The sequence below is a fragment of the Pimephales promelas genome, chromosome 6 (assembly GCF_988280905.1).
Source record: "Pimephales promelas chromosome 6, fPimPro1.hap1.1, whole genome shotgun sequence".
Taxonomy (NCBI): Eukaryota; Metazoa; Chordata; class Actinopteri; order Cypriniformes; family Leuciscidae; genus Pimephales; species Pimephales promelas.
The window spans coordinates 16,814,403-16,834,891 of NC_142774.1; the positions used below are offsets into that span (position 1 = coordinate 16,814,403).

At 37.9% G+C, this 20,489-nt stretch overlaps 1 protein-coding gene across 2 annotated transcripts in view; it reads right to left on the reverse strand.

Annotated features, from left to right (window-relative positions):
- The window catches only part of dhrsx (dehydrogenase/reductase X-linked), an 84,652-nt gene that overhangs the window by 33,712 nt on the left and 30,451 nt on the right, over positions 1 to 20,489 (reverse strand). The window lies entirely within an intron of this gene.

Here is a 20,489-nt window from a genome sequence, read left to right on the forward strand (position 1 = left end):
CAGTAACTGAATTGGAATTTCAAAAGGTATATTCAATTCAGTTCTGAAAAGCACACAACCCGTTAAGCACAAATAATGAATTGCTCAAGGACGACACAAGCATGCAAATGGAAATACTGAATCATCCAATAATATGAGGCCTCTGAGAAAGGTCTCAGAAATGTTCAATTTTTTTTTCAAAGTTAATTTTTGAATACAAATCGGTTTAAGCACTTACACATCACTGCAGTGTAGTATTCAATACAACAACAGCATTAATTGCCATACTGAATGCAGTAAATGCATTTCATAATAGTCAAACGTATTTGTCCTCCTCAAATAAAACAAGTAAACTCAGCTTGTCAGCTTGTTTTACAGGGGTTGGTTTCAAGTAGTTGGAGGCTAAATTCTCTGTTGATTCATCCAGTGTCCTCATGCATGCCATAGTTCATTTAATAACATTTTTTCTGTTGGTCTGTACATCAAAGCAAGCTCAATTAGTCTAATTTCAAATTATTCCACTCACAAGCCCCTTTCACACAGAGATTCCGGAAAATACACAGATAATGTGACCCGGCATTTGTCCCGGGATTGTTTGATTTCGGTTCATTCACACTGCAGTGATTTGCCAGGATCTGTGAGTGCCTTCACACACAACCCGGAAAGATCACGGAAAGACTTATGACGTCAGGATGAGACGTGTAACGTACGCGTCGAAAACATGTACACGCGCATAACGTTCCACAAAGCTGGTGAACGATCTCAGCTTCAGCGCGGATAGTGAGGAGGAGTTCCTAGTCTATGCTTCGTTCCAGTTTGCAAACATTTGTTTGTCCTTTCTTTGTTGATGACGAACACAAACTTTCTTCTAAGAGCAACAGAGTCGCGCGATGGCACGAGCGTCATCACTATGACACACCCCTTACGGCATTGGTCCTGGCTTTTGTTCATACAGCGCGTGTTCCGGGACTGATTCCGGCAATGTTACTAGGTCCCCAACCGGGCATCGATGCCGGTATCAATCCCGGGTCGTATTTGCATTCACACAGAAGACGTTCTGGCAAATATCCCTGCATTTTCCATGTGATCAATGCACTGTGTGAAAGGGGCTAAACACTCATGCATGGTCAAAAGGACTTTTTCCCATCATCCCAAATGACCTAGCAGTGTTTCAATGATCACTTTTTTAAAGATAAAATTAATTATTATAAATTAAACAAAATTACTATAATTGCCCAAAAATCAGCTCCAAGCTTACTTATATATATATATATAAAAAAAATTGTGTTCAGAATCGGTTCACAGCCAAGGAGATCGATGTTCTCGTCAGGGCCGTAAAAGAAAGAGAAGGGCCATTGGGGATGGGACAAACCCACCCAAATTAGCTTTGGTTAAACATGCATAATAATTTGGGTAAATGTGTAAAGTTTATGCCTATTTTTCCCATCGTCATGGACTCAACAATGATTTCCCTCGTGTTTTAATATTTTCCTTATAATAATGTATCATTTGCAAAAAGTAATGCATCTGTGTAGATGAGAGAACCATCTACAGTGTATGCGTGTTGTTCATACTCAACATGTTGAAGTCCAAATGAATGCAGTTTCAAAAGGCTCTGTATGATCACAGCTGAGGAATGGGGTCTTATCTAGCGTAATGATCGTTCATTGTCTAAAAATAATAAACATTTATATACTTTTTAACCACAGTTGTTCATGTCGTGCCGTATGTGACCAGGTATTATGACATCACGGTGCAAACGTCATGCGTCACGTCATCTATCTAAGTTATCTGTCTGTAGAGCCCAACCGATATGGATTTTTGGGGGCCGATGTCGATACCGATTAAAAAAAGCCCGATACCGATATATATCGGCTGATATTATTTATGTGTATATTATAATACAGTACCAATACTATGTTGTGTATTATAGTACAGGCTTTGGAAACGGAAAGAACAACTCCTCCAGACAATCTCTTGGGGTACCTAGAGTCCGATTTACAAACGCTGTGGGCGTACCACTTTACCATTTTGCTTAAAGTCAATGTTTGACCAACCTGCTCACATTATAACGGTTGCTATGATGTGTGATTGGACAATGACTGTTTTGGGGGAGGGGCCAGCGAAAGGTCAATTGGGCATATCATTTGTTCAGTATGGCGGAACTAAAGATGTGTTCCTGGCAGGTTTTTGAACACGTAAAGCATAACTTCAAACTACGACTTGTGACTTTGTAGCGTTCCAGGCCAGTCACGCCAAACTACCTGAGTGCATAAGCATGATCAATGCTGTCATTGCTGTCAAGTTCAGGTTTACGTCACCTTAACATTTCCATGCGGCAATACACTTTCACAACACACAATGGGGCCAAAAAGTATTTAGTCAGCCACTGATTGTGCAAGTTCTCCTACTTAGAATAATGAGAGAGGTCTGTAATTTTCATCTTAGGTACACTATATATGAGAGACAAAATGAGAAAAAAAAAATCCAGGAAATCACATTGTAGGATTTTTAAAGAATTTATTTGTAAATTATGGTTAAAAATAAGTATTTGGTCACCCACAAACCAGCAAGATTTCTGGCTCTCACAGACCTGTAACAACTTCTTTAAGAAGCTCTTCTGTCCTCCACTCGTTACCTATATTATTGGCACCCTTTTGAACCCGTTATCTGTATAAGAGACACCTGTCCACAGCCTCAAACAGTCACACTCCAAACTCAACCATGGCCAAGACCAAAGAGCTGTCGAAGGACACCAGGAAAAAAATTGTAGACCTGCACCAGGCTGGGAAGAGTGAATCTACAATAGGCAAGCAGCTTGGTGTGAAAAAAATCAACTGTGGGAGCAATTGTAAGAAAATGGAAGACATACAAGACCACTGATAATCTCCACCACGCAAGATCTCATCCCGTCGGGTCAAAATGATCATGAGATCGGTGAGCAAAAATCGCAGAACTACACGGAGGGACCTGATGAATGACCTGCAGAGAGCTTTGACCAAAGTAACAAAGGCTACCATAAGTAACACACTATACAGAGAGGGACTCAAATCCTGCAGTGCCAGACGTGCCCCCTGTTTAAGCCAGTACATGTCCAGGCCCGTCTGAAATTTGCCAAAGAGGATATGGATGATCCAGAAGAGGATTGGGAGAATATCATGTGGTCAGATGAAACCAAAATAAAACATTTTGGTAAAAACTCAACTCATCATGTTTGGAGGAAAAAGAATGCAGAGTTGCATCCCAAGAACACCATACCTGTGAAGCATGGGGGAGGAAACATCATGAGATTCATGAGATATTGTGAGATTTTAAGCTAAAACCTCCTTCCATCAGTGAGAGCCTAGAAGATGAAACGTGGCTGGATCTTCCGGCATGACAATGATCCCAAACACACCGCCCGGTAGGGCTGTGCCATATCATACCGTCCACGATAATACCGGTATAAAATTTTACATGATAAAAAAGTGTTGTATCGCAATAATGATGATATAGTGGTGCGAGGACATGATATTGATGATATAGTGGCGTTATGTCGTATGCCGTATTTACATTACTTAGCGCGCGCACAACAACAAAACCTCTGAGAGTAAAAAAAAAAAAAAAACGCTGACTGAGAGTAATAGCACAGCAGCATGTCAGCCTCCGATCAAGATTTAATTCCTAAACAGGGAGCTACTTCAATAGTATGGAAGTGGTTTGGGTATAAGAGATCAGATCTCCAACAAAACACTTTTTTTTGTCAAATATACATTAAAACTGTTAATGCTAAAGATGGAAACACAACAAACTGGTTTCACCAGTTCCCCACTAGCTTACCTACATTTTGCACCCGCCAAATCTTCCTTCAGATTTTCCGCAATTCAGTTACGACAGTCAACACGATTAAACTCTCTATAAGATGATTCAATGTTACTATTTTTATATTTGATCTGTAGATAAAGGTCTATGGTTTCGCATAAAACAACTTTATCTTGCTGGACTTTATTGCTGTAACTAATCATCATGTTACTTTCTATCGGGTGTCTGTTAAGCCTATAGTACATCACTAGAGTCAGAGCACTAATTGTTCCTCACATGCACAGTCGTAAAACTGTTAATAGACTCAAACGATTGCATAGATAGATACTGTGTATATTATACACTACGCATCAATATGTATTTCCTTTGTGCTTTGAACTGTTCAGTGCGGACTCGGCGCGCTGCGCACTGTGACTCCATGTTGCTTCAAGCGCTGCATTCAGCACTCGGGATGCGCACGACGCGGTGCGCGCTGTAACTATGTTGCCTCAAGCGCATCATTCAGCGCTCGGGATGTGCATAAGCGCTTTGTGCCGTGATGTAATTAGAGCTTCATATCATAATACTTTTTTCCACCATAATTTACAAATAAATTCTTTAAAAATCCTACAACGTGATTTCCTGGATTTTTTTTTCTTCTCATTTTGTCTCTCATAGTTAAAGTGTACCTACAATGAAAATTGCAGACCTCGGGTTGCCTTGAACACGGCATAACCTTTGAGCTAATAATGGCTCCCAAATGAGAATTAGACGGGATGGAGACCAAGAAATGTACACAGAAGGCCTTCTAAATGAGCAGTGATAAAGCTAATGCCGTTGAAGGTATTCTTTTTTGAATAACTGTTTAGCCTGATGTTGATAAATGTGCAAGAACATGTCCAAGTTTAGGGTATACACATTCAACAAGGTAGAAAACCCCTTCGTTTTTTTTATTGGCATTTTGTTTATAGGAAAAGTAAATCTATAAGCCTTGAAACCCAAGCTTTTGTTGCTCTAATGTGATTCAGAATGCTGTTGTGTTTCCCTCAAAAAGCCCTTTGGGCTTTCGGCTTATTAAAATGAGAAGCTACATTAAAATACTCTAGTCATATGCACATCACTGCTTCAATCAGCTTTCGTTGTCATGTTATGCAAATCCTGGTATTTTGTTCATTTTTTCCCTCTCCCTGAATTATAGTGAGGTGAGCCAAGGTTAACTATGACAAACTGTTAACCTTTACTTTCCTATCAAAACAGAGTCAACCAGAGTTAAAGGTGGCCCATGGTCGTCAAAAGTAGATGGTGTGCAAAAATAGCAAAGGATTGGTGATAATCTTACAACGACTGTAACTCCAATTAGATACTTATTAAATTTGGGTTCCTATCATTCCATTAGTTTGTAAATTGAATTCCAGCTGAAATTCCACTAAATTGAATCAACTTTTGGACGAGCTAAATGGTCTAAATTAAATATCAACAATTAAATATTTTCAAACAAAACATAATTAAATTGAACGAATCTGTTTGGGTCTTGTTGTATTAGACTAAATTAAAATAAATTTCAAAATAAAATTCTAAATTTGCTATCTCACACACACTGCGGCAATATACAGTATTAGACCATGCACACTGCATTTGCTTTTCTGATGAAGTCATTCGACACTGAGATTATTAATACATTACTATTTAATAAAACAAATGTGGCCAATGTTTTACCAATCAAAAATGAATTGAGAAACATATGTCATGAATTGAGAAACATTTGTGATTATTGTACTATTAAAACACCCTGTAAGTTTCAGAACTCAAAATGTCCTTATTAGTCCAAACAGCTTTATATGAAAACGAGCTCAGAAAACAACTCGTTTAAGATTGTCACATTATTATGTCATAGTGCGTGAAAAGACCACCAGAATCAGACTGAGGCATCATCGCCTCTTTGGCTCCGCCCAATGGCGCGCAAGTGAGATGAGAGAAGAGAGATACAGTCTCTTTGGACTAAAAATAACATTACTTTCTACAGTATCCTAATGCAAGAGAAGTGGTTATTTAATTTCAACCATGTGAATGTCGAAGTAGAGCTTTATTTGTTTGTTCGGTATTTCTCAGTGGATTCTTTGGTAAATCAGACGCAATTTTAGTGCAGGCTTTACAAACACACTTTTACTGTACGATATGGACCCGACAGTGATGCCACAAAATACTGTTATTTAAATTGGGATTAAATTATGAACAGAAAGCGATCAAAGAATGCTCCCTTTATAATTGCTGGAGCTGTCAATCACACCGCGCGAGTCACCAAAACTCCTGTTATAATCAATGACTCTGTCTATACTGTACAATGAATCTTATTTACATTGTGTTCGAACTGTTAGTTATGATGAAAGCATCTGTGAGAGAGCAGATATAAAGTTGAATTGACATGTCTGTCATCCAGTGGCGGAGCAGCTCGGCACCAGACACCCCTTACATCTGATTGGCCACCCTGGGTACCAATGTGTGTCAATATATTGGATACAATATCTTGGATCCCGTCTTAAAGTGACAAGATGCCTAATATAATCAACCTGCTGCTCCCAACTTTGTCATTAAAGTTAATTAAAGTGAAATCATCTTAACTGAATAACTGGTAACACTTTACAATAAGGTTAATTTATTAAACATGACCATGAGCAATACATTTGTGACTGTGTTTGTTAATATTTGTTAACGGTAGTTAATACAAATCCAGCTGTTCATTGTTTGCTCATGTTAGTTCACAGTGCATTAACTAATGTTAACAAGATTTTAATAAAGTATTATTAAATGTTGAAATTAACAAAGATTAACAAATGCTGAAGAAATATTGTTCATTCTTAGTTGTTAACTAATGTAGTTAACTAATGAACCTTTTTGTAAAGTGTTACCGAATAACTTTTGTAGCTTTTGATCTACATTTCATTCATACAGTGAAGATTATGCATTGATATTTTACGTTTGATTATTGTACCGGAATTAATGTTAGACCTAAAAAAAAAAAAAATTAAAAAAAAAATACCAATCATAAGGCATGAATTCCATAAAACTCTGCACATCCAGTTATGGCAAACACAAATTATGCATGTGATATAATATAACCCAAATCTTAGCTAGGTGGTATTACTCTAAGAAAAAATTAAGCAGCTAATCTAACCCTGCCTCATGAAAACCTCTCTAATCCTCAATGCCTCTTCATTTCTGAGAATTACTGTGATAAACAGCCCCACAACTTTGAGGTTTATAGCCCATCTCTGGCTGATCGAAATTGGTTGTAAGGATGGAATGGCCTTTGGTCCCCTTACAGTGCACTTGAACCAAACACTATCAATCCATGAGATCAGCCCTGAACAATAATGAAGGGAAGGGAGTAAAAAGGATGACAGGAGGGATGAGAAAACCAGGTGCAATGAGCAGAGATTCTGATGGCAGTATAGAAACCGCAGATGGAAACGGGAGATAATAGGCCCCTGCTGCATCAGATCTATTTATCATACAAAAAGAAAAATATTGTCTGTCTGGCCTTCCCATTAAGATTTACAATTATACAGTATACTATTTCATTGGTGACTTAGAAGTGAAGCTCTTATACCAGTGATAAAATGTGAGTATCTGTTCCTTTCAGTTCTTTGGCACAGAGTGCACCTTTCCAGCGCTGAGTACTCAACCGCATAATTAAACTAATTATAGTTACACGATTACAGCAATTACCCACTACATTACATTAATCGTCCGACACTACCCCAGTTTAGAGTGTGAAATGCCATTCTGACTAGCAACCCATGATTACAAAAACCACTCATTCGTCCACAAATAAAAGAGTGTTCTTCGACAACTTATCAAGAGCAAAAATGACAACCTTAGTCTTGGTTAAAATGCTTGTTTTGGGTGAATTTATAGTTGCACTGAAATGAAAATTTAACCTAGCCATTTTCTAAATGCATGATATTGATCTTATTGTGAACACTTCATTCATGCATGATGCATACATTTTATTCTTTAACATTTTTTTGTCCTTGTTATCAAAATATCCCTGTTTCTGTGAAACAAACGATTATACCAATCGTTTCATCCTCATAAACCCGCTTATTTTCACAATTGACTGTAAGCTTGCATTGAGATCTGTGTCCATCCAATCAACAGCTAGAGATTGTTTCACTTGGATGCATGTAAAAAACTATGGAAGAAAAGATCTGTTGCTACTTCTGTTACATCACGACTTTGACTTTAACTGTTGTTTAAAGTCACCATAAAATCTAAAAGGCCAATTCTTAATTTTATGGAATATTGCAGTGTTTATTTTTAACAATTTATCCATGCATATAATTTCTTTAATCTTAAAATGGTAACACTTTATTTCGATAGTCCACAAAGTTCCAATAGGGATGAAAAGGCTTTCACAACTTCTGTATCATGCTAAACATGTTGTGATTCAAGAGGTACTTTAATGGAGAGCACAAAGGTTTTTATGGTAACAGTTAGTAAGATTATATAGTAGTTAGTAGCTTAATTAAACTATTAAACTAAACTATTGGGGAAATGTTGTTTAAAATATTAAACTTTAATGAAACCATGAAGTAATAATAGCCTTACCAAGACATAAAATGTCAATTTGTACAACATTACATAGTCTAGCTTCATTAGAATGTTGTAAAAATCATAAGCTATGTTTCCATCCACCTTTTTATGCACATTTTGGGATATCGCGTCAAAAATGGTGGATAAACGCCAATATGTAGCAACGCATTCTCACCCCAAGGCATCACCTTTGACCATGCTTCAATATTTGACACTTTAGGCGCCCTTTAGCATCAGTTACATGACACGATCCTACGGAGTCATCTAACTGACGCTAAAGGAAAGCGTCAGTTAGATGACACGGTTAGGTTTAGGTCTGGGGTGGGGGTAGGGTTACACGCAATCCTAGGGCGTCTAAAGCGTCAGATATTGAAGCATGGTCAAAAAGAAAGTCGGACATTTTTTTTTTTATCTGATAACAAAACGTGCATAAACTATGATGGAAAAACATTTATCGAATAAATTATGAAACGTGGGTGCGTTGTTGCAAAGTGCCAGACGAGCAGAAAATTATTGTTTTGTATATGTAACAGACATATGTTTTGAAACTGTCGGAGACGACAGCACATAATAAAGCAGTGCATACCAGCCTCTATGTTTCTGCATAAGATGGCGTAGCCCAGCACGGCAGCTACACAATTGTCATGCTGTAAGACAACATCTTCTATATTGCAAACCCCTCCATGATGCAGTTGTTGTTGTTTTTGACGTATGCCTTCCATTGCAAAGTCATTGAGATTTTTCAGAAAACGAAAGATTAGCATGGATGCACAAATTGGATCTGAACAGTTGCGATACACATTGTGGACATCAATAATTTTAGATCAGATTCCAATAGGACACACAAATAATCAGATTTGGACTGACAGTCTGAACATAGCCAAAGTGGTTGAGTATAATTACCTTCCAGAACTGTCTTGCATGACTCCATTTCCAAGCAGCAGCATTTGCATCCGAAAGCAAGATAACACATTTATTACATTTAGTCTGCGTGCTCTGAGACACAAGTCATTTATCATATACAAAAATTATTATATACAGTAGCTTCTCCTACTTTTACTCACTAGATGGAAACAATGCTTTATTCTCAAATGTTTTATGCTTTGCAACTCAAATTCTTAACTTTGTATGGAAACATACAGTATATATATATATATATATACTTTCCTACTTTATATATATACTTTAAATATACTTTATATATTGACTTTCCTAGCTGCACTGTTCACACACATTAAATGATTTGAATGTATGACACTGGGCCGAAAGAGTATTAAACAGAGGGGATATAAACAGTGAGAGTGATGTCTCTCTGTGGTGACATGTATCATGACTCGTGAAATAAAAGGGCAGCGGGGTGAGATACTGCTGAGTGTGTGCGAATGAGTCTTTGGGGGGAGATGGGGGGTATATCAGGACATGTTTATGGGGCAGAAACCTAATGATGTATTCTGTACTCCCTTAGGTTTCTCTCTCTGTGTTGTGCATACATAAGAGGGAGTTTATTGTCTGTGTGAGGCAAAAAGGATGACTAAAGCTTGCATAGCAATCCAGTGTACGACAGCTCTGCATTGTTTGCCTCACAAAATTTGTTTCAGGCTTCAGGCCTTTTCCACAACAATATTGTCAATACAGACAATCTAAAGCAGAGGTGCCCAATTCAGTTCCTGGAGATCTACCTTCCTAAAAGTGCAGATTCAGCTCTGCTTAACACACCTGTAATTAGACAAGATCTTAATTAGCTGATTAATTTGTGTTTTATCAGAGTTAGAACAAAACTTTGCAGGTAGATATCCAGGAACTGGATTAGGCAGCCCTGATCTAAAGGGTGTTTTCACACTTGGTTAGTTTCAAGCTCTTATAACAGCATGCATTTAAATATGAATGTACCAAAGCAAACCCCTTTAAGATGAACCAAATTGAGGCCAAGAGGTGATCCAAGTATGTTTTGTATGTATGCTATGCAAAAAGTTAGTTAGTTTTATTTGAAGTTTGACAAGACAGGATATTGCAGCACCAAAAAGGACAGTTACATTTCCTTTTAGCAGCACAACCTAAAATATGTCAAGACATCACACAGTCAATGTATCATCCATCATATGTAATTTATAAAGCAATTTAAGAGCATGTGGAATAATTCGTGTATCATTCTTTGTCGTTTTTATGTAATATTGTAAAAAAAAAAAAAAAAATGTAATATTGAAAGTAGAAAAATGAGAAAACAGTTCCTTTTTCGTTTTTTTCATTTTGTCCACGAAACGAAAAACAATAAAAACATTGTTTCTCCTTCTGAGGTAGAAAAATGATTAAACAGCTTGAATATTCAATTTCTACACAGTGGGAATGAAACGCCTCTTGCCTCTGATTTATCAGCCAAAGATCAAAATGTGTCATCATCAGTTCTTCCTCAGTTCCACACAGCAGAATAAGAGTCCTCCGCTGCTGCAGTTCTGTGGATTCTTATCTCGTTTATTTCTATATTTGATCTTTTTTACATCAAACAACCCAACTAACGAAGAGCCTTTTAAGAGCTTTTAAGCTGGCTATGATTAAACCGTTTGTCAAAAAATTGCAACTTGATCCTACAGAATTAGTCAATTACAGGCCGATCTCGAATCAACCTTCTCTATAAAAGATACTAGAAAAGGAAGTATCCTCACAACTATGTTCCTTTTTAGAAAAAAAAAATGGTATCTGTGAGGATTTCCAGTCAGGATTTAGACCATACCATAGTACTGAGACTGCGCTCATCAGTCACAAATGCTTTGCTATGCACAAATGCCATAATCCGATCGTGGTTGTATCTCTCTATTTGTGTTACTCGATCTTAGTGCTGCTTTTGATACCACATGATGCCACAACATTATTTTTAAATAGACTTGAAAATGTCGTCGACATTAGTGGAATTGCATTAGCATGGTTTAAATCATACTAATCTGACCATTATCAGTTTGTAACAGTAAATAAAGAGATATCTTATCGATCAAAAGATCAGTATGACGTACCACAAGGCTCAGTACTAGGACCGTTGCTGTTCACTCTGCTACCCTTAGGATATATCATTAGGATGGCATTAGTTTTCACTGTTATGCTGATGATACTCAGCTCTATATTTCTTCAAAATTTACCAATTCACAAAATTAACAGAATGCATACCTGATATAAAAAACTTGATGACTAGTGATTTCCTACTACGTAATTCCGAAAAAACACATTCCTCACATTCTAACCTAGAATACTGTCTAACTCTTGATGGCTGCTCTGTCAAGTCTTCGTCGTCGGTTAGGAACCTGGGTAGGAACCTCTATGTAAGGTTCCCCAATCTCAGTCCTGGAGGGCCACTGTCCCTGCAGAGTTGAGCTCCAACCCTGATCAAACACACCTACAAAAACTAATCAAGCTCTTCAGGATCAGTAGAAACAGTGGCCCTCCAGGACCGAGATTGGTGAACCCTGCTCTATGATATCAATCTTTCGTTTGAAAGTCACGTGTCTAGCATCTGTAAAACCATTTTTTTCCATCTTAAAGGGTAACTAAACACCAAAACAACTTTTTTTTAGTTAATGATCTGTAAGAATGGAGCTTCATAAATGCTGTTCATTGATTCGAGTACATTTTTTGACAATCGAGTATAAAGTGTTTTGATTTTCAAATATATGGTGTAAATACGTCTGAGTGCTGCCCTCTTCAGGTTAAACGGAAATCTCCTGCTGTAGGGGTACTTTCTGACGTAGGGAACTCTCAGACGCCACTCTGTCACGCCCTTGGCAGCCCCTGGTATAAAAGCATCTGGTTCCGTCAAAACTACTGTAGCGAGTCAGGAGTTGGATTTATGAGTATTGAAAACGATCAGGACAGCATATATTAGCATCTAGTTAGCATAGCATTTATATAGTTATTTAGATTATTTTTGAAAACGATCAGGATAGAGTATTGTTGCATCTACTGTATTTAGCATAGCATTATATAGATAATTGGGATTATTTTGTGTAGCTAGTAGCATAGTACAGTTAGGATAGCTTCAAGTTAGCATAGATTTATCAGTGTTTAGTACAGTGATCAGGATAGTAACGGAATAGAGGTGGACATGGGCTTCTCCACACAGCTCCACACGCAGTGCCAAACACTGCTCCTCCTGCATGGACTCCTCCACCGCAGCGGCGTCTTGATGTGAGTGATCATGGATATTTTAATCACAATTTATGGTTAGGATAAAGTTAATCCCCCGGGGTCGACAAACGAGCCGGCGCATTTTGCTGGATTTTTCCACATAGCGGCAGAATATCAATATGAATATATGCCCACAGAGCGCGCGCTATTGAGATCAACTCGACGACAAAACTCATCAGATGCCGGTCGCGATGCGGGAGTTAAGACCGCAGTTTGAGCCAGCGGCTCGAATGAATTTGGCCCTGTGTCTACAGTGTCCTGAAGTTTTGCTACATTTTATTCATTGTTTTCTTTATTTTTATTTATTCTTGCAAGAGATGCACTGAATTTTGGTGAATGAGAGCACCTGTTTTATTTTAATGCACATGCTTGTACATTAGCAGGAATGTAGCACAATATGGATGTGAAAGCAGTTATAATTAGCCTATGTGACAATAAAATTAGTTTTGGTTAAAATCAACAAATAATCGTGATAATTAATCTCAATATTGATCAAAATAATCGTGATCATCATTTTGGCCCAAATCGTGGAGCCCTACTTATTAGTTATTCATTTTGATGCTTTTGAATGCAAAAACCAAGCGAATGTCATAAGTTGACCTCAGACAACAATATAATCAAATTTAAAAAGCCAGTTCAAAAGTTAGTTGCATGCTAAAACATGTAAAATATTTTTAATTAATCTCATCAATACCATCACTAATTTAACAGCCCTATACTCAAATTTTCAATTTAATAATAAAGAAACACTTTTTGCTCCATGTTTACTTAAAGAGGTCTTAGTTTGGTTCTTGAAAAGAGGACTAAATGTAAATAAATCACCCTATTTTCGATTGTCCCGGAACCTAAAGAGAACAGAACCAATAATCCTGGTGTTCTCCAAAAATCATAACCTTTAGAAACTCTATTATGGCAAGTTCTGTCTGTGTATTTCTCCACCCTATGCTTTTTCAATCCAGACTTTCTGAAAGCCCTTCAGTCGTGAGCTGTCTGTCCTGGCATGATTGATCGTTGGCATGCCTTTTGAAGAGCTGCTGGACAGGAATGCCTGCAGATGTTCTGTTCTGATTAAGAATCTGAGCAGCACTAATGAGCACAAGAGCCCATGCAGAACTGCAGAGTGCCATTTCCTGATGGCACCAGACCAACAGGTCTGATAAGAGTTAGTCTGGGGATACGACCCACCACCGAATATACCTGTCAATACACCCGCCTCATCCTTATTTGCTATTTCTCTTACCATTTTCAGTTTGGATGTGCCAAAGAGTGTGGTAATGAGGTAATCTTGGCACCAGAGTTACAGTGCCAGCTGGAGGCCATTGTGATTGGCATACCTCCATGTTCAAGTAGCAACAAAGACATTTCCCCCTTCTCCATTTTCAAATGCTGCCAGTAAATCAGACACGGGCTCCTGAGAGAGGAAGACTGATAGAGAATAACTCCTGGGTAAGTGACAGCTCTGGCTGAGATGCGGGGTTTTGTCAGTCGAGTCGAACTCCAACAGGTCTCTGAAAATGTAGACGGAAGATGCAGATTGGGCAGAACATCTTAGAAAGGATGATAAGATTTATATCTCCATATCAAGACAGGAAGAGACAAAGCAGATCAATAAAGGATGGAGATAAAGAAGGGAATGGGCTGTTTTTTTCATTAACGTCATAATTGAAGTGTCCCAAGTCGCAGAAGCTAAACATGTATGACTGTTATATTACAAACATACAAAACAGATGATCTAACACAGAGTTATATGCACAAACACTATCAAATCCTGTCTATTTGACACCTCACAGATGTATGAACCTCCTGTTTGGTGCATATGTGCTGGTGTCTCTATAATATATTTTTTTAAATGTTTGTAAACCTTTGACACACAGTATGTGTTCTGGCCATATGCTGGGATGTCTGTCTAATTACATCAGGCAGTAGGGTGCCGTCAAAACTACAATGAGCCCTCAAGTAGATATTTTACTAAACAACGACTCCACTGGCGAGGATCCAGAAGGTTCTGTGCAGGTTCTGGCTGTGTAGACATCTGCTCTTCACATCAGCTGTAAGATAGCTTTCAACAGGTACCACAATACTCTCAACCATGTCCTACTGACAATTACATAAAGGTTTATAGGAAGCTTTTTGTAAACAGTTCAGTTGGAGAATGTACTGAGACAGTATACAGGCAGAAACACAGACCCCATTTTTTGTAGAAAATAATTACTTTGACCTTAATTACAAATAATTAATTACCAAAACAGCTTTTATCATAAGTTTACATAAACTGCTGACCTCAAACTTTTCAACTGTTGGAGGATATTTTCAATGAATCAAAATTCCTCCCACTAGTGGTTCAAATCAATGAACCACAATCAGAGAAATGTCATCCAAATGGACAATGTTTGGAGTTGGCAATCCAGTAAGTCACAAAAAAAAAAAAAAAAAACACCAGAGAAACACCCAAAAATTGCTCAGCATAACGAATATCAGAAGGATACTGGGCAAAACTAGTATCCAAGGCAGAGTAGCAAGGTGGAAACACCAAGAAGAACAAAAAAGTTTGTTTGAAGAACTTGGATGATCCTCAAGAATTCTGGATCAAGTTTTTATAAAGAGATTAATCAAAAGTAGAATGTGGGCTTGTTATGTCTGGCGAAGAACACTGCATTTCATAAGAAGAAACATTTTCCTTAATTCCACATTTCTACAATCGAAAAAGCCAAAAGAGAACAAGGACGCAACCATATATTTTTTTCAGTGTAATCATGATCGTGCATACTTAAGACTAGGGTTGGGTATCGAGAATCGAGTATCGATTGGAACCGGGACTAACTTTTAGTTTTTCCCGGAATCGTTCAAAAGTAAAAATTTCGATTCCTAGTTTCGATATTCACAGTCCGCCGAGCGGAAGAAGAAACCGCTGAACAACACTAGAGCCCGACCGATAAAGGATTTTGAAGGCCGATACCGATAAAAATATTTTTGGGTTTTAAAATCCGATATTCCGATATATCGGCCGATATTTTTTTTTTTATTAAATATTGTTGGATTTCACACACGTGTAAAAGAAAAGCTAACTTTTCTGCACAAGATACGTTTGATACTTTTTCTCTTGTCTAAATGTTCACTCCTCGCAAGTCTAACTTACATTTTACAATGCAGGGACTGTAACTAGAGATATGCTAGTTATAAATACAGTAATCATTACTTTATTTAAGCAGAAAAGGTTCATTGTGGTTTCCAAGCTCATTAATGTTAACGTTAGCGGTCTTCCACTGATGATAGTGGCATTAGCTAGCTTTGTGGTTAGCTAGTCTATGATGAGCCATAATTTAGCAATAGATAATATCATACTGCAAATTGTAAAACATACATTTTCAATATAACAGGCCAAGGAGAGATGATTAAAGTGAGTTTTGTCTGTTTTTATTTTATTTTTTAAATATTCATTTATCGGCCATTATAACTGCCGATACGATATTATGGAAAATGCCTAATATCGGCCGATAATATCGGTCGGCTGATATATCGGTCTGGCTCTAAACAACACCAACGAAGAAGCGTCTACCGGAAGTGTTGGCATAACCGCGCGAGTCGAACATGAGTAGCTTATGTCGGCGGTCCAAAGTGTGGCTTCACTTTTCTAAAAATAACCAAATCTCGGCAAAATGCAAAATTTGTGACAAAAGGAGTATTTGTGACAGAAGGAGTATTTCCTTCAGAAAGGATTATTTCCTTCCGAAAGACCGTTGGTTAGCAAGGTTAGCTAAACTTTTTTGACCCTGCCTCTTAAAAGAATCGGAATCGAGAATCGTTAGGAACCGGAATCGAAACAAGGAATCGGAATCAGAATCGTTCAAATTCAAGCGACACCCAACCCTACTTAAGACAGACAGTATGTACTGTAGATTGAGATGAAGTCCATCTGTGCAAAGCAGAGGAAGAGACATTTAAACAGAAATTCGATGGCCATACAATATGTATGTCACATATCAGCATATCTTGGTCAAACAACTACAGTAAACTCTTGAAAGTGCATGTCATTATGGCAGGCATTATGGCACATCTAACATCTGACACAGACACTTTCAGAAAACCGTTGTGATGAGCTACAAAGGCCTTGTCAATCAGAAATCACACCAAAGATCCAACGCTGCAGCAGCTGCGCGGAGAAAGAGACAAGCGGAGGAGGGGTGGAAAACAGCCTTGGGAACATACTGTCCGCCCATCCAGAGTGACTGAATCCATAACGTGTTGACAGGGTGTATTGCCGCCTACCCCGGCTGAGCTCAGTACGTCTGCCTTGTGTTGTCAGGGCAAGGGAGAGGAGAGCGGATCAGCGTGGGACGAGTGTGCCTGCCAGCAGCGCTTTGCCCTGAATCAGTCACTCAGCACTATCTGTCTAAGATGGACATTATCTTCAAGCTGCAGAGTAAAGGGTCAGTGTGACCCCGTGATGAGCTTGGCCTGTGCCATTTTGGGTGGTTCAGTTCAATTGAGCTTGGGTATATTCAACTAAAGCAATCTAAATTCAATACTTTTTTCCTGGTGCAAACTTTTTGTACAAAAATTTTAGCTCGCCCTTCCAACACTTTGACTGGTATACTAGTTTAGGGTTGATAATAAGCCTCTTATGCCCAATCAAAAACACAGTAAAAACAGTAATATTGTGAAATAATATTAAAATTTATAATAACAAAGCAGAATTTTTCAGCAATTTTGAGTAATGCTGAATTTTCAGGCCCAAATTCAGCTGAAATACTGAATTTTCAGGCCCCAAAATGACATTTTCAAATGGTTATAATAAATTAACTGTGGGGTATTTTGAGCTGAAACTTCACAAATACATTCTAGGGACACCAGAGACCAATATTACATCTTGTAAAAAGGGGCATAATAGGTGCCCTTTAACTGTAACATTTGACACATTTAATGTATCCTTGCTGAATAAAACTATTAATTTCTTTCTTTTTTTAAACTACTTTTGAACAGCAGTACGTCATGTTTAGTTAAGCAAAACATATTTATAATAAAACAGGTATATTTATAATATTTAAACCACTCTAATTCTTCCACAACCATCACATGTCTTCCTCAATTGAGGAATTCCACAATTTGAACAAAACCTCATGTTAGCCAGTCAAGCCTAGTTCACACTACATGATTTTAAGCCCGATTTGCAAATCGTTGAGCTAGATGAACGCTCGCCAATCTGTTAGTATGAAAGAGCCACCAATGCATCAAAAACACTCGCAGACGCCTCACCGACACGTCACCGAGCCCAGAAAACTATCTAGCATGTTAGATATCCAGAGCTGTCGCATGACCTCACCGGGTATATCTTATTTTTTCTTTATTTGCATTTTATCCCAGAGCAAATCATCATGCAATCAGTTTGCAGCACTAGTTTCTATCTGACGTCCATATTGGCATGTTGTGTTTCTGTGTCTTCTTCGCTAGGTATTGGTGCGCGTTCTGTTTCGCGTCATTTCCAGTTCCAGTTATCATGTGATTTTTCATGACAAAACGTGGTTTGTCGACAAGATAGAATCGTGTAGTGAGTTATCTCCTGTTGCGGATCAATCACGTTGTGTCGTGTGGTGTGAACAGCTCAACAACTTGAACACTCCTGATTTTGTATTGTGAACCGCACAGTTCAGGCCGACATTTTAAAATCATGTAATGTAAACTAGGCTTTAGAAAATTGTACATTGGTGAGCAAAATTTGCAACAACAAATGTACAAAATGTATCACAGACCAATGTATAACAAAATCAACTAATGCAAGAGACGTAGTGTCAATGCAAGAATGGTCCAATAAGGGTTAAAAAATGGTTCCTTAAAGGGATAGTTCACTTTGAAATTAATTTTTGATATGTTTTAGCTTACTTCAAGGGAATCCAAGATGTCTTTGTTTCCACAGTATTTTCAATTTTGACATTTTTCAGTCAAACCGTTGTTGTCTATCAGTCATACACTGGAGGCTAAGGGGGTCCACCAAAAAGCATGCAGAGAAGTCAAAATTAAACATGATTTAATGACTCGTAAATGTAAGTACACATTGATGGCCTAAGACACGAAACGAGCGTTTTTTTGTGAGAAAACGAACAGCATTTATATGTAATCACAGTGACGTCCAAGTGATCCAAATCAGTTGTGCAATATCCAACTGAACCGAACTGAATCAGTTCAATGTTACGCCAGAAGTGATCGCTTGCGTGTGACGTCACTCAATATTTACACGGAGATTTCGGAAGTTTTACCTTTTACTAAACATATTTAGATATACCGAAATCGTCTTCCATTGCGGTTTTCCTGTATATCTAAATATGTTTAGTGAAAGGTAAAACTTCCGAAATCTCTGTATAAACAAAGAGTGACGTAGGCGCGCAAGCGATCACTTCCGGCACATGCGCAGACCGAAGCGCCCGTGCCGTCAGATCATTTTGTCATGGCTATGATTACAAGAGGTAAAATCGATATAAATACTGTTCGTTTTCTCACACAAACCGCTCGTTGCGTGTCTTAGGCCATCAATGTGTACTTACATTTACGAGTCATTAAATCATGTTTAATTTTGACTTCTCTGTGCATGCTTTTTGGTGGACCCCCTTAGCCTCCAGTGTATGACTGATAGACAACAACGGTTTGAAAAATGTCAAAATTGAAAATACTGTGGAAACAAAGACACCTACATCTTGGATGGCCTTGAGGTAAGCTAAAAAATATCAAAAATTAATTTCAAAGTGAACTATCCCTTTAATATGTTCTTTGATATTCTAATCGTGATTAACTTATGAATAAAATGTATACTAAAATACTTTTGTGTAAGGCAACTACATGTCATATTCATAATGCATGCTACAAAACAAGACAAGAACTGTGTTCCTAAATCAGTGTATTGCCATTTTACACAGTGCATTACTTCACACTGGCCCACTTAGCAGCATGAAATACAAAACCATTATTCTAAATTTATATAAATAAATGCATAAGCAAGCAATACAACAATACTTGAAGCTAATGCTGGAGGTTTACACATCTCCAGTTACAGAAGTGCAACACACAGGACCTGTTAAAAGTGACAAAGATTCAACACTTTTCATGATTCGTTAATTGCGGTAACAATAATCGTATCATAATCTTGATTAAGTTTTCAATTAATTGTGCTCCCCAAGGTTAATTTAATACACATTAATTACAGTTATCAGCATGTGTCATAATAATGCTTGTGTTGAAGAAACACATTCCTAGCAATTTTAGTGCAATATTTTCTGTGATTCAGTAGCAAAATAAATAATTATAGGAAATAGACATTGAAGTAAACATTTTCAAGTGTGACCTCTTTGACCACACCAACTTCTTAAACCAGCAACATTCCTGGCACAGCATTCATTTTTAATAACCTACCAACAGCAACATTAAAACAGTCCAATTGAGCAGCAATAAACAAGGTTCCCATACAGCCTTCTAAGCCCATTATAATTACATGTCTTATCTTTGTCCGCTCAGTCCGTCTTTTTTCCGAAGTCAACTCCGATTTAACTGGATGTGATGATGTCTAACCCTCATTAGGTGATTGTAGTCGTATAAAGCGTTCATGTGTCATTATTAGACCAGCTTAGAGAAGCAGTGACAGATCACGCTGAGCATAAAGCCACACACATAAACAGACCTCCAGCCAAGCCTTAGCTTGTTTTGAAAGACTTATTGCACATCTGACATCTTTGCAGCATTGCTCTTTTTTTTTGGCTCGAACCAAATACCAATTTCAAAACTTGTATTTAAAGTTAAGGTTTTTAGACAAACTGACCCTGACCCTAGATGCGGGCAAAAGGACAGCTTTCCTTCAGTACATTCTCTCTCAACTTCAATAGCCCAATGATGAAAACCGACGGGCCTGTTCTCGCCTAGCAGTTGAAAATCCACGTGGGGGAGGGGTGGATACCGCAGTGAACCGAGCACGCCTTCATCCCAAT